The sequence below is a fragment of the Zea mays genome, chromosome 4 (assembly GCF_902167145.1).
Source record: "Zea mays cultivar B73 chromosome 4, Zm-B73-REFERENCE-NAM-5.0, whole genome shotgun sequence".
In the NCBI taxonomy this organism is placed as follows: Eukaryota; Viridiplantae; Streptophyta; class Magnoliopsida; order Poales; family Poaceae; genus Zea; species Zea mays.
This window is the reverse complement of record NC_050099.1, coordinates 217,294,871-217,310,279: the sequence shown is the minus strand read 5'-3', so window position 1 is coordinate 217,310,279 and position 15,409 is coordinate 217,294,871.

The window sequence follows — 15,409 nt, the reverse complement described above, 5'->3', positions numbered from 1 at the left end:
AATACACTGTTCATCAAGTTCATGAAGAATGCGGGCGCATTGGTCAAACCAAAAGACATCACTGTGAACTCGTACAAACCATACTTGGAAATGAATGCCGTCTTCGGAATGTCCGAAGGTCGGATCCTGAGCTGATGATAACCTGACCTCAGATCAATCTTGGAGAACACACTGGCTCCTCTCAACTGGTCAAACAGATCTTCAATCCTGGGCAAAGGATACTTGTTCTTGATCGTGACCTCATTCAAAGCTCGATAATCAATACACATCCTCTTGGTGCCATCTTTCTTTTCCACAAATAGGACAGGGGCGGCCCAAGGCGAGGTGCTTGGCCGAATGTAACCTTTCTCTGACAGCTCATCAATTTGCTTCTTAAGTTCATCCAACTCTGGTCCAGATATTCTGTAAGCTCTCTTAAAGATGGGGGCGGTTCCAGGAAGAAGCTCTATAGCAAATTCAACTTTCCGCTCTGGTGGCATACCCGGTAAGTCCTTTGGAAACACATCCGGGAACTCGGACACAACCTTGATACTCTCGATTGGGTCTGCTTTACTGCTATCAACAGCTATCTGATAACAACTTCCTTTCTTTGGCTCAGGCGGGACTAACTCGGTCACCACTTCCTCTCCTAGTGGGGACACCAACTTGATTGTCCTCTTATCACAACTGATAACTGCTTGATACTTATCTAGCCAATTCATCCCTAGGATGACATCTATTCCCTGAGTACTCATTACTATAAGGTTAGCGGGAAACGCTATCCCCCTTATTTCCACACTTATATTCAAACAAATGCTATCGGCTCGAATTCTACCACCGGCTGAGTCAATTTGAATGGGGGTTGACATGGTAGTAATTGGAAGATTATGTGCTTCTACCCATGATGCAGTAATGAAAGAATGTGTTGCTCCAGTATCAAATAACACTTCTGCAATATGGGAGTCGACTGGGAACATACCTACTATCATGCCGGGGGTCTCTTGAACTGCTTCAGCCTCCAAGTGGTTCAGCCTTCCATGATTATAGCGCGGCTGAGAGCGATTGCCTGCTCCAGGCTGAGGCACATTCTGCTTTGCTGGGGCACTGGGGCCTGACTGCTGCTGGGCTGCCTTCTTCGGACATTGCATCACCCAGTGGCCTTGCTCTCCACAGTGGAAACATGCCCTGTTTCCAACCTGAGCTGGTGCTGCCTGATTGTTCTGCTGGTTCGCTGGGGCAGGAAGGCGAGGTGCCTGCTGATTCTGCCTCGGAAACTGACCTCCTGACTGATTGCTCTGACGGTTCTGATACTGATTCTGAGGGTACTGCCTTTGAAACTGCTGATGCTGCTGAGGTGGACGCTGGTTCTGCCTGAACTGCTGAGGTTGATTGCCTGAGAAACGAGGACGATTGCTGCTCCCAGGCTGGGGTCCACTGATCTTGCGCTTACGATCTTCCATCTCCTTGCGCTTTCTCTCCGTCATGATTGCTCTGTCAATCAGGTGCTGGAATGTCGGGAAGGTGTGATTCATCAGCTGATACTGAAGAGGGTCAACCAAGCCTCTCAGGAAACGGTACTGCCGCTTGGCATCGGTGTTGACATCTTCAGGAGCATAGCGAGACAATTGCAGAAACTTGTCCCAGTACTCACTGACAGACAATGGCCCTTGCTTGAGGGCCAGGAACTCCTCCTTCTTCACTGTCATCAGACCTGCAGGAACATGGTACTGACGAAAACTACCTCTGAACTCTTCCCAGGTGATGGCGTCAGGGTGGGCATGGGTGGCGAGGTAAGACTCCCACCATGATTGGGCTGCTCCTCTCAACAGACGGGGACCATACAGGACTTTCTCCCTGTCATCGCACTGAGCGGTATGCAACTCCCGCTCCACAGTGCGCAGCCAATCTTCAGCATCCATAGGGTCAGAAGAATGAGCAAACGTTGGTGGATGACCTCTCATGAATTCAGCACGCTTGTCTCTGGGCATCTGAGGCATCTGAGGCTGAGGTGGGGCCTGCTGCTGTTGCTGCTGCTGCTGCTGAATGGCGGCCAAAGTCTGACCGATGGCTTGAACTGCCTGAGTCTGCATCAGAAACATCTGCTCGATCGACATCGGGGGCGGGGGCGGCAGGTGCTGCTGCTGAGGCACCTCCTCCTGTTGAGCGGCTCGCTCCTGCTGAGCACGCCTTCCTCCTCTGCGCCTGTTCTCTGACATCTGCAGAATGCAACCACACATCAGAACTGATCTGGCAAATCTTGCAGCATAAGGAAAGAGAATAGTATTCTTCAACAGCACTGGACAGATGAGCATCTTCACTGATCTCCAACACAGACCACACAGCTTCTCAGATAAAGAGGAGAGTGGAATAAAAGGTTTCCCAACTATATAACTAACTCCATTAACATAATAGATAAACCAAAATGCAGGGGATACCCACACTCTGGTGACAGTCATTACAAAGATCCAAACCAAACATAGTTCATCATGACAAACATAAATGCACAGGATATAGCAAACTACCCTGTCTAACTAAGACTAACTAAGACTGAGACTAAAGCTAAAACTGAAGCTTCTATGTATATATATTTCGTATTAATTACAAGATCCAACTCTAACGATCTATGGTTCTAGAGTTATCTTGGTCTTGCAGTCGGGATTGCCATAAGACTGGTGTCCACGCTGAGGTGAGCGGTACGGGTGCTGAGTCCCGACGGGAGCGGGGGAACCACCGTCCAGGTGACGACGTTCCGCGCGCTCAGCCCGCAGCAGGGCGATCTCAGCACGAGCCCTACTCAGCTCATCTAATGCATGGTCCAGCTCCGTGTTTAGCACGGCGGCTAGGTTGACTGTGCTGCTCAACCTAGGATTGCCCTCACCGACAGGTGAGACAATCGCGCCTCCTGTGCTGCCAGATGGACGGCGGGGGTAATACTTCAGGTCAAGACCGTCAGCTGCCCCACCGAAAACCGAGCAGTAGTGCGAAAGCGCACGCCGTGCAGCATCTTGCATGGCTGCCTCAGCTGAGCCCCGTTCAGAGATAGAATAGTGCTCTGAGCAGGCCTCTGCACCCTGGAGACTGTTCTCCGGGCAGCGCACCAAGCAAGTTGCCTCCCAGCGGTCCGGGTAGACCCCGCGACTATGCTGGTAGACCACACAGCGATACTCGACGGACCAAGTATGCCGGTTAAATGCCCGACGTAGCAGGGTGTCGAGCGCATCGTGGAAGTGACACCCGCGAGCAGCGTCGCGAGTGATGGGTCGAGCAACCCATCCTTCCGGCTCAGGGTTAGCAGAGAAGTCGGTGTCGTGGCTCGAGCTGTCGTCGCCATCTCCGTCGTCTGGGTCTCCTCCAGTAGCTACTCCAGAAGCTGGGACACCCAGTGGTGGTGCAGGGGGCGCCTCCAGGGGAAGCACAGGGGAGCAGCTCCTCACAGACTCTATCTCCTGGTGGAGCGAGAAAGAAGAGCCCTGCTGCTCCTGTCGTCGACGCTCCTGCTCCTCACGCAGGCGGTGGTGTAGTCTCTCCAAGTGGCTGGACTGTCCGGCCACGGGACGGCGAAGCGGACGCTCAGCAAGGCGGGAGGGTAAGAAGGGGATGACCGACTTTCGTGCAGTGTGTCTAAGTCGAGCCATCTACAAAAGACATCGCAAGCAAAAGGGTGAGAACAGAATTAATATGACCAGCAAATAATGAATCATAAGTAAATGAAGGATTAGAATAAAACATGATTTTCAGCAAGGTATAATATATAGTAGAACATAGGTTTGGTCGGTATGACCAACTTTTGAAGGGATATCAAAGTCAAGGCAGAGACAGAGGTCTATAGTCCTTAGAACGACCATTCTACTCTAGGTTAGCGGTCCTACAGTCAGCACGGCTTTGATACCACTTATGTCACACCCGGTTTTAGAAGGCAAACCGAATGCGAACCATGTACGTGCCAGGATCAGTTATTCACGTACACAGCAGTTACATAATATGGACATCATCACACAGTGCTCAAAATAGTATTAATAAGGGAAAATAGTCGATTACATCATACGTCTGAGACGTCCATATAGTTCTTACAATAGATCAAAGTGCGGAAAAGAAACGCAGATAAACGCGGCCTTCACAGGCAGCCGACTGGGGGTTGCCGCTAACCCACACCTAGAACTCGTCGTAATCTTGGAACTCCTGGAAGTCTCCTTCCACAGCTTCATCTTCGCCTGAGCAGTGGTTGCAATGCTGACAACCTGGGGGGGGGGGGGTTTGGTGTGTGGAGCAAGGGTGAGTACACATCAACATACTCAGCAAGTATCCTGTTTGGCTGTAGTGGACTAGCTGTATGTGGGGATAAGTCAAGCAGTTGCTTTTAGTTGGTCAGATTATTACTTACTAGTAGAAAGCCAAGTTTTAGCATTAACCCAAGTTATTAACCCAAACGTACTCCTTTCCAAACGGAAAGAGTACCACTTACCAGCACCATAATCGTAATCAAAACCATCAATCTCATAACCACCTGTATCAAAGTATCTCTGATCAAGTACCACTAATCACTGGAGCTCCCTTGGCCGCTCATAACCGTGAGCACGGCTGATATATCAGTTTTCAAACACTCTGCAGAGGTTGTGCACTTTACCCACAAGCCGTGATTCCCATTCTGCCCGGAGATCATGACTCTCCATTGATCACTACCAAGGTGACCCAGCAGGGCATCACTACGTAGCCTTTACAAAGATTCCCCGGGACTGTAGCCACCCGTTAGGTTTCCTAAATGCACCGCACTCCTCCCCAAGAGGCGAACCCAAACTTGGCAGAGCGAGCCGCATACACCGAGCCCCATTGACGGCACGACGGCTAAGTGAACTACACCCCGGATCCTCTAATTATTCAGCTAAGGGCACCCCATTCTACCCTCATGGTTGCACTGTTTTCCCGGGCGGTCATCCATAGAACAGGTCCTTACGGAGAGGCACTCGAGAAACCGCTCGAGCCCCCTTGAAGACCACAAGTATCACATCATAATAAGAGAAGGGAAAACAGCGTATCATAGATAATCTCATCATGTTCATTGATTAGAGTTAAGCAATAGCATAAAGCTAAACAGTAATAATCCAACCCAAATAGGTAAACAAGGACATGGATAACAAAAGCCAGTCAATCCTTAGGCATAAATGTGTAAAGCGGGAGGTGAATTAAATAATGAATAGGACATAGATAGGTCAAAGGACACTTGCCTCCACCAACCGACTGCTGCTCAGGGGCTTCTCCTGCGAGTTCCTCGGGCTCTTCAACCGGATCGTTCTCTATGCGATTGCAAGCATACATACATTCATCCATTCAAATTGGGAAACAAACAGCACATCATACAAGGGAACAAATAAAGTGAATATGCATCAAGTATGACATTCGATATCGCATTCATTATGGTTAGAAAGAAACGGGAAAAGGTCTCGCGGGAGGGGGGTTAAAGCTTATGCACTAATGATTAGTTACAATTGGTTCTAACAAAAGAATTCAGTTATATGCACTAATGGAAACCTAGTCGTTTTTAGTTGATCAACATTGGACTGGATAAACAATTAATTGTATGAATAACTAGCATAACGAAATTCTAAATTAAGTTTCCTATTTCAATAACATGAACAATGATTAACCTACCTAAAATAAAATAAGTAACAGTAATGAAAGAAAATAAATAAAAAAAATAAAATAAAAAAGGGGGGGCGGTTGAACCGGCCAGGGGCAGGGGCGGGGCGGCCGAGCCGGCGGCGCGCAGGGGCGGTTGGGCAGGGGCGGGCGGGCGGTTGGGCCGGGGCCGGGGCAACCGAGGCCGGGCGGCGCAGGGGCGGCCGAGCCGGGCGGGCACGGGGCAGGGCGCGCGGGGCGGCCGAGCCGGCCATGGCGGCCGAGCTGGGCGGCGGGCGGCCGAGCGGCGAGGGGAAAGGGGGAGGGGAGATGGGGGAGGGAGGAGAGGGGGAGGGGGACCTCACCGGGGGCGGGGACGGGCGGCCGAGCGGCGGGGCGGCCGGGCTGCAGGGGCGGCCGAGCGGCGGGGCGGCGGCTAGGGCAGGGGGGCGGCGGTTGGGTTGGGGAAGAGAGAAAATGAGAGGGAGGGAGAGGGGTTGGGGAATTGGGGGGATTTGGGGGGAAGGGAGGGGGCGGTTGGGCCAATGGGCCCAAAGGGGCGCGCGGGGGGGGGGCGGCTGGGCCGGCCAGGGGCGGCCCACGGCGCGGGAGAGAGAAAGAGAGGAGAGAGAGAAAGAAAAAGAAAAGAAAGAAAAGGTTTTTTTTTCTCCTTTTCGAAATCCGATCTTTCTAGATGAATGCACTTACATCTCTAAGCAATCAAAGAATGCATAGTTCGGCATGGTGCATCAAACAACATAAAGTAATTTAGGGTTTTTTCATAACACGGGAAATCCAAGCCAAACCCCGCTATAACTTTGGAAAAGGTCAAGGTTTAGCGAGAGAATGAGAAAAGAAAAGAGTAACGCCTGAATTTGGTGAGAGAAAAGAAGAAAAAATTCTACCCCCAAATTCAGGGCGTTACAAATTGCGAAGTCTTTTTGCGGGTGAGGAGCTTAGGATAATGTTATTTAATTATAGGGAGATGGGAATTATTCCTAAGGTTGAGCCGATGTAGAGTGTAGTGCCCTCGCTTGTACATGTGTAAAGGCTTGTATGATGAGGTTGTGTGCCCCCGCACACTTGGCTATGCTTGCGAAGGCGTTATGTACTTGGTCTGGTGTGTTTTGTTATGCTGTGCTGGTGCGCATATAGTCGGTCTTGGCGCGGACGGTTTGGTGTGGTCGTTTTTGCTTTTGTTGTGCTAGTCCGGCTGCACCCTTAGGCGACTTCTGCACGGATAGTCTTCGCGGTAGACTTCGGTTTTTCGCACTTGTTGTGCTAGTCCGGCTGCACCCTTAGGCGACTTCTACACGGATAGTCTTCGCGGTAGACTTAGGTTTTTCGCACTTGTTGTGCTAGTCCGGCTGCACCCTTAGGCGACTTCTGCACGGATAGTCTTCGCGGTAGACTTCGGTTTTTTCGCACTTGTTGTGCTAGTCCGGCTGCACCCTTAGGCGACTTCTGCACGGATAGTCTGCGCGGTAGACTTCGGTTTTTCGCACTTGTTGTGCTAGTCCGGCTGCACCCTTAGGCGACTTCTGCACGGATTTGTCGCACGCGAGGGTGGCTAGCGCTGAGCCTCGCGGTGACCTCGTATTGGTCGAATGTCGAAGACCGTCGTCGCGGTCTTTTTTCGACGCATGTTTTTGCGGGGGATTTTTCACATATATATTACATGGCTCCGCCTCGTTAAAAACCTCACCCCCCGGGAGGAAAAGAGTGCGGGCCAGAATAAGATTGTTTTTGCGAATTACAAGGGCGAATCAGCCCTGATGAGTCAAATAAAAAATTTGCGGAGGTTGTCGATGTTCCAGGTCTTCGCTGTTTGGCGTTATGAGCCTATAAGCGCTGGGGGAAGCTTTCGTCTTGACTATAAAGGGGCCCTCCCACTTGGGCTCCAGCTTGCCCCTAGACTCTGTTCGGGCTGTTCGGACGAGTACAAGGTCCCCTTCGCTGAATTCCCTTGGGATGACTGCGTGGTCGCGCCATGCTTTTGTCTGGGCTTGGTATTTGTTTAGGGCCTACAGGGCGAAGACTCGGTCTCCGTCAATGAGATCCTTTGAAGTTGGCTCGTCCACGTCAGGGACGGCTGACGGAACTGTTCGCGGGGACCCATGTTTTATTTCTTGTGGGGTCATGGCCTCCGATCCGTATAGAAGGCGGAAAGGAGTAAACCCGGTCGCCCTGCACTCAGTCGTGTTTAGTGCCCAGACCGCCTCGGGTAACAAATCGGTCCATCTGCCCTTTTTTCATCGAGGAGCATCTTTTTGACAGCTGTGAAGATTTTTCCATTGGCGCGCTCCACAACTCCGTTGGACTGCGGATGATAGACTGAGGCGAAGGCAAGCTTGGTGCCAATGGAGAAGCAAAAATCCTTGAAGTCTTGGCTGTCAAACTGCTTGCCGTTGTCAACTGTTAGTTCGGACGGTACTCCGAAGCGGCAAACAATGTTTTGCCAAAAGAATTTTTGGGCAGTTTTTGATGTTATTGTGGAAACAGCCCTTGCCTCGATCCATTTGGTGAAGTACTCGACAGCGACGAAGGCGAACTTAAGGTTCCCCTGAGCGGTGGGCAGGGGCCCGACAATGTCCAGGCCCCAGCGCTGGAGAGGCCATGTGTGGGCGATCAGCTTTGTATACTGCGAGGGGCTGCCTGACCGAGGAGAGAACTTCTGGCAGGCTTCACAGGACCTTGTGACCCAATTTGCAGCGCAGATCATTGCGGGCCAGTAAAAGCCTTGGCGGATCACCTTAGCAGCTAGGGCCCTTGGCCCTGCGTGTGAGCCGCACGTGCCACTGTGGACTTCGCGCAAGATCTGGATGCCTTCGGTTTCGGTGACGCACTTAAGCATTGGCTGACTGACCCCTTTCTTGTAGAGTTGGCCTTCAACCAGTGCGAAGTCTCGGCTTCGATGTCTGAGGCGCTTGGCCTCACTGATGTCGGTTGGATGATAGTACCCCTGTAGGAACAGGGTTATTGGTGCCCGCCAGTCTTCGGTCATGATAAGGTTGACTATGCGGTGGCCCTCGCTGTCGTTAGTTATTTGGAGCCCTTCGGGGCTCCGGACGGCTGGCGTGCCGATGACATGAAAGAACACATCGGAGGGCAAGGACTCGCCCCTAGCGGCAGCCTTGGCCAATGCGTCGGCCTCTTCATTCTTGGCCCGATCCACATGCTGCAAGGTGAATCCCTTGAATTGTCTCTCGAGACTTCGGATGGCCGCGAGGTATTGCATAAGCGCGGGGTCCTTTGCTGCATAGTCTTTCTCGACTTGGCCGGCAACTACCTTGGAGTCTATTTTGATGATGCAGGTGGTGACTCCGAGGGCCCTTAGCTTGCGGAGGCCGAGGATGACTGCTTCGTATTCGGCTATATTATTTGTGCATCTGTCGGATTCTAGAGCGAAGCTGAGGCGTGCTGCATATTTGTGCTTGACCCCGACTAGTGAGGTGATGACTGCGGCGGCGCCTGCCCCCGCATGGCACCATGCGCCGTCGCAATGGATCGTCCCGACCTTCTCTGCGGACGGGTCTAGCTGTGTTGTTGGCCTAGTCCAGTCAATGACGAAGTCTGCCAGGACTTGTGACTTGATGGCTGTCCTGGGCTCGAAGCTGATGTGGTAGCCGGAGAGTTCGGCCGCCCACTTGGCAATCCTCACCGATGCCTCCGGGTTTCTGAACAATTCGCCGAGTCCCCTGTCTGAGGTGACTCGGACCTTGAATGCTTCGAAGTAATGGCGCAATTTGTGCGAAGACATAACGATTGCGTAGGCAATCTTCTCCAGCTCTGTCATGTTGCACTTGGACGGTGTCAGCACTTCGGAGACATAGTAAACGGGGCACTGCCTGACCACGCCCTCGACTGTCTGCTCCTGCACTAGTGCCACGCTGACCGCATGCGGCGAAGCCGCGACGTAGAGCAACAGGGGGAGCGAGGAGTCGGGGCTTGTAAGGATGGCCAACTCTGTCAGGTACTGTTTTAATGAGGCGAAGGCCGCCGCCTGCTCTGGTCCCCAGGCGAAGTCTTTTGCACCACGGAGTGTTTTGAGGAAGGGGAGACTTCGCTCGGCGGACCTTGAGATGAATCTGTTGAGAGCGGCCAATCTGCCTGTCAGGCACTGGACGTCTCTGGCGGACTGCGGAGGCGTCATGTTTATGATGGCCTGAATCTTGGTTGGGTTGGCCTCGATGCCGTGGTGTGATACCAGGTAGCCCAATATTTTGCCTTGGCGAACGCCGAAGACGCACTTTTCCGGGTTTAGGCGGAGTCGTGCGTCTCGCATGTTCGCGAATGTCTTGGCGAGGTCGGTGAGATGGTCCTCCTTGCTCTTGCTGGCGACGACAATGTCGTCCACATATGTGAATATATTTCTGCCAACTTGCCTTTCGAGCACTGTTTTGGTAAGCCTGGAGAAGGTGGACCCGGCGTTCTTGAGTCCCTCCGGCATTCTGATGAAGCAATATGTGCCGAAGGGTGTTATAAAGCTGGTGCTAGCCTTGTCTTCCTCTTTCATGTATATCTGGTGGTAACCGGAGGAGCAGTCGAGGAGTGACATGACCTCGCATCCGGTCGCGCTATCGACTATTTTGTCAATCCGCGGCAACGGGAAATTGTCCTTTGGGCAGGCCTTGTTGAGACTGGTGAAGTCGATGCACATTCGCCACTTCCCGCTTTTTTCTGTACCATTACAACATTGGAGAGCTACGTGGGATAAGCCACCGGCTCGATGAATTTGGCTTCCAGGAGGCGGTGCACCTCCGCCTTGGCGGCCTCTGTCCTCTCGTCGGACATTTTGCGAAGCCTCTGCTTTTTTGGTCGCACCGAAGGGTCAATTCCCAAGCTGTGCTCAATTATGGATCGGCTGACTCCGACCAGATCGAGGGCAGACCAGGCGAAGACATCTTTATTCTTGGACAGGCAGCAGAGGAGTTTCTCCTCTTCATGCGAAGTGAGGTCTTCGCAGATAGTGACTGTCTGCTTGGGCGTGGCCTGATCGAGGGGGACTGTCTTGGTCCCGTCGTTGCTCTGCAGCTGTGCCTTGTCGTGCTGTTTGTCGGTTGGGCTGGCGGGCGCGGGGACCTCGCGCTGGGCCGTGAGGCAATGCACGTTTCTCTGACCGGGCACGAAGTCCCGCTCTATGTTGCGCGCCGTCTACTGGTTGTCGTAGACCGTAATAACGCCTAACGGACCTGGTATCTTCATACATAGGTACAGTCCGTGAATGGCGGCTTCGAACTTATTGATGGAGCCCCGGCCCATGATGGCGTTGTATGGATATACCATATCCACAATATCAAAGGTCACTTGCTCACTTCGGGCATTGGGTGCTACACCGAAGGAGAGGGGCAACTCTATTTTGCCGACAGGAAAGGTGCCCTTGCCGCCGAAGCCATACAACGGGTTGTCCGAAGGCTTTAGCAGGTTGTGGCTTATGCCCATGCGATCGAAGGCGTGGAGGAAGATGATGTCCGCCTGACTGCCATTGTCAACTAGGACTTTGTGCAGGTCCCAGCCTGCCACGCTGCAATTGATAACCATGGCGTCGCAGTGGGGGGCGCTGCGCAGGTCGACGTCTCGTGCGTCGAAGGTTAACGGTATGTGGGACCACTTAGTCTGCACGACTGGGCCGGTGACGGCGACGTGGTTGATGCTGCGGTAGTGGTCCCGCTTCTGCCGTTTTGTGTCGAAGTCAGTGCTGGACCCCCCAGTTATCATGTGAATGACTCCGTGATATGGCTGATCGGCGAAGTCTTCCTGCTTTGGTGCATGGGGGATGTTTTGATGTTGCTAGTGTGGTGGTGGGGGTGGGGGAGGTACGATTTGTACTTCCTGATGGTGTTGGTAAGCGTGGTGCGGTGGATGCGCGGCGGGGGCGTGGATATATGGTGGAGGGGGTTGCTGGTAGGTGTGTGCGACAACTCTGGGGTTGTCGGCTGGTTGCGCCCGTGCCATCCTGTCTCTGGTGGCCTTCGTTTCTGGGCAGTCTTTGGTTTGGTGGGTGCAGTCTTCGCCGTGGAAGAGGCAGTAGAATCGGCGCGGGGGCTGCGCACGCCCCCGACCCCTACCGCGAGTTCCATTTCCGCAGCCCTGGGGGGGATACTCCTGGCGACGAGGGGCGTCAGCAGCGGGGTGCTGGTTGGCGATGTTATGCACTTGCTGTTGATTGCGGCCGTCTCGACCGGAGTCCGGCTGCGGAGTCCTCGTCCACGTGCGGCTGGACTGTGGAGCATCTTTTGGCTTCCTTTGGGACTCAACCTTGCGCTGGTGGAGCTCTTCGGATTTGGCGTATTTTTCAAACAACTGATATAATTCCTGGAGGTTCTTGGGCGGATCTCTAATGCAGTGGCTGTACAGGACGCCGGCGCGAAGGCCACTGATAGCGTAGTGGATAGCGATCTGGTCATCGACTGAGGGCAGCTGTGACTTGAGTGTTAAAAATTTGCGGTAATACTCCCGCAGAGTCTCCTTTTCCAGCTGCTTGCAGAGCGAGAGTTTGGCCAAAGCGTCGGTGTCTGGGCGGTACCCTTGGAAGTTGAGCAGGAACTTGTCCCGGAGGCTTCTCCAGGAATCAATGGACAGCGGAGGCAACCTGGTGAACCAGGTGAGAGCTGGGCCCTCTAGGGCGATGATGAAAGACTTCGCCATTGTGGCGTTGTCCCCTCCGGAAGATGCAACGGCGACCTGATAACTCATTATGTATTGTGCCGGGTCGGTGTTGCCGTTGTACTTGGGATAGGTCCCTGCCCGGAAGTTAGCTGGCCAAGGCGTCACTTGCAGGTGTGGCGCCAGGGGACTTCGCTCGTCGAGATAGTTGATCCCTTGGAATGGCGCGGCGTGCGGGAAGGTGTGGTCGCGCTGGGGGAAACGCGGGTCTTCCGGTTGTGCGCGGTGTTGCAGGGGTGGCCCATGCTGCAGGCCGAGGTGGCCTTCGCGCGTGTCTTCCAGTTGTGCGCGCTGCTGGAGGGGTGGCACGTGCTGCAGGCCGAGGTGGCCTTCGCGCTGCATTAGCGCGATCTCCCGCTCGAGGTCCTGGGCCTTCTACTCTTCGTCGCGTATCATTTGCCGCACTTTGGCTAGTGCCGACACGCGCTGGCGCTTGGCCTCCAGTATCTCTTTCTGTCTCTGGAGATTGCGGTTCTTGAGGCGTAGGGCGCGCAGCTGTAGCTGTTCTTCCGCTGAGACGCCGAGGACTTCACCATCCTCGGTGAGGTCCGCACCCTCCAGTGGGGCGAAGCCTGGGGGTGGCTGCGATTGTCCTTCAGGGCCGCAGGTGCAGAGAGTGTCGTCTTCGCAGGTGCGGGGAACGTTGTCTTCAGTGGCCTCTTGGTGGGTGGATTGGGTGAGGGCGAGGGCCTTGCCCTTTCTTGCGGCAAGCAGTGCTGCCTTCGGAGCCTCGTCAGCCTTCGGGTTAGCTCTCTTGGGTGCCATCGCGGGTGGTTTTCTCGTAGCACGAACGGTGGGCGCCAAATGTTGGAACTTGCTCTCAGTCGCAAGGGGGTCCAACAAGGGTGAACAGTGACGTTAACGGGGTTTACGCGCTAGATGGCAAAAGCTCTGTTCATCTGGCCTCTCACGGGCACTGTGCGGTGGTATTTATAGGTATCAAAGTGCCCAGCGCCTTGTGTTAAGGACGCATGTGCCCTCAGCCACCTAGGTTATCCCCAGAATATTGCCATAAAGCAGGGTTACAGACTGTAATTACAGGAATGCCTTTACAAATTAGGCCCGTAACACGCGGCGGCCACGCAGGGCCCGTTACAATGGGCCGGATCACACGTGGGCCTCTGAGCTGGACGAGGCCGCACGGTGGGATGACGCCGTCACAGGCCTTCGTCTGGTGCCGAATAAAGCGAAGGGTGTCCCTGCCCGTTCTGTCTCTGATGGACCGGCGACTGTAGCGAAGGCCTCGAGCGAAGGGTGGCGTCTTTGCCTTCGCCCCAACACTCACACTTACGACTAAGCGAGAAAGGGAAAGTAACGGTCGAGGCCACGGTCAAAGAGCGATCACGTCACACGATTATAAATTAAACTACTCGTGTAAACAGAATGGTATTAATTTGGCCATTGCGTTAAGCTTAGGGTGAAGTCATGTTCCATATTAAATTATTATAAGCAGATAAAGGTGAATTAAAGGAAATGGTCGCGCGGCGAGACGCGCGACACAACGTTTAACTTAAATTAAGAAATATACGACTCGTCGCGCGATAGAGCGCTCAATAAGACACTTGTAATAATTTTAAAGAGACGTTAGGCGTCGCGCGATGAAACGCACGACGGCATACGTCAACTGAACTGAGTTTAAAACGAAATGTCGCGCGGCGAAGCGCGCGACACAGATCATTAACAAAGATAAACTTAAATTGAATCGTCGCGTGACGAAGCGCGCGACACAGCACAATAATAAGGATGAATTTAAAATGAATCGTCGCGCGACGAAGCGCGCGACGCAGCACATCGACTAAACTAAAATTAAAATGGATTAAACTGAGAGTCGAACGTCGTGCAACTACGGTCGTGCGCGCGAGAGCACGCTACGCGCGTCGGGGGCACGCGAGGGCGCGGCCAGGGAGGGCGCGCGGGGCGTGGCCAGGGGAGCACGGCCGCCGGGGAGGGGCGAGCCTCCGAGGAGGGGGGGCGAGCCGCCGGGGAGGGCGAGCCACCGGGCGCTGCCGAGGGAGGGTGCGGGGGGCGCGGCAGGGGACGGCGCGCGGGCGCGGCCGAGGGTGCGGGTAGGGGCGCGGGCAGGGAGGCCGCGCGGGGAAGAAGAAGGGGATGGGGAGGGGAAGAGAGAGAGGAAGAGGGAGAGGGAGAGGGGAGGGGAGCTCACCTCGGGGATCCAAACTCCGGCGATCACCGTCTCCAAGACCTAGGGCACCACGGGGGAGAGAGAAAGAGGTGGGAGAGAGGTTTCTGCGCGGGAGAAATCAAATGAGAGAAAGAGACCAAGGGAGGGGGGCACACGCATGGGGAGGGCACGGGCGCCAGGGGCGTGTGGGCCGAGGCCGAGCCGAGCTAGGCCGGGTCGGGTCGGGCTGGGCTGGGCCGCACCACGGGTCAAAACCCCGTGGCACGCACAACCACAGATCAGAATTCAATTCGCGAAGCAAAATTCAAAATGAGACTAAGCAACACACGCGACTAAACACGACATCAAACAAAAGAAATATGATTCGACATGATGCAACACTCTTGTCAACTTAGGTTTTGTTTACACGTGACACGGACACCAGTCGCTATATTGCTTTGAAATTGGGAAGAAGGAGCGAAATGGGAAAAGAAAAGGGAGTAACGCCTGAATTTGGTGAGTAAAAAGAAGAAAAAAATTCTACCCCCAAATTCAGGGCGATACAATGCCCTGGTCCCTTGTTTAATCACTGTTGCTACCAACTTTGATGCAGTACTGGACCCATTGTCGCAAGGAGTTGAGGCTAGAGAAGCTAACAGCGAATTGGCTTCCATATTGAGGGCCACCAAGCTATCAACTTGCATAGGTGTGGTTTGGTTTCCATTGTTGTTGGTCTTCGTCACAAAAGAATTATTAATGTTTCTCTGCTTCTTAGCAGCATGGTCAGTATTTTCCTTTCTTCGGTCAACATCCTCATTTCCTCCATTGTCTCGCCCACTATTTGGGGTAGGATTAGGGGTTATCGCCGGTATAAAATCTTGTGACTCCGGTGTGAATGTAATATCATATCCAACATTGTGAAACACAACATCCGTTGTTAGTGGTAGTTGGCCCTTGTCTATGACACCCACTAATAAATGGATAACCCCCTTCCTTCTATAGGTCAGCATATCCACTTCCAAAGTTGTC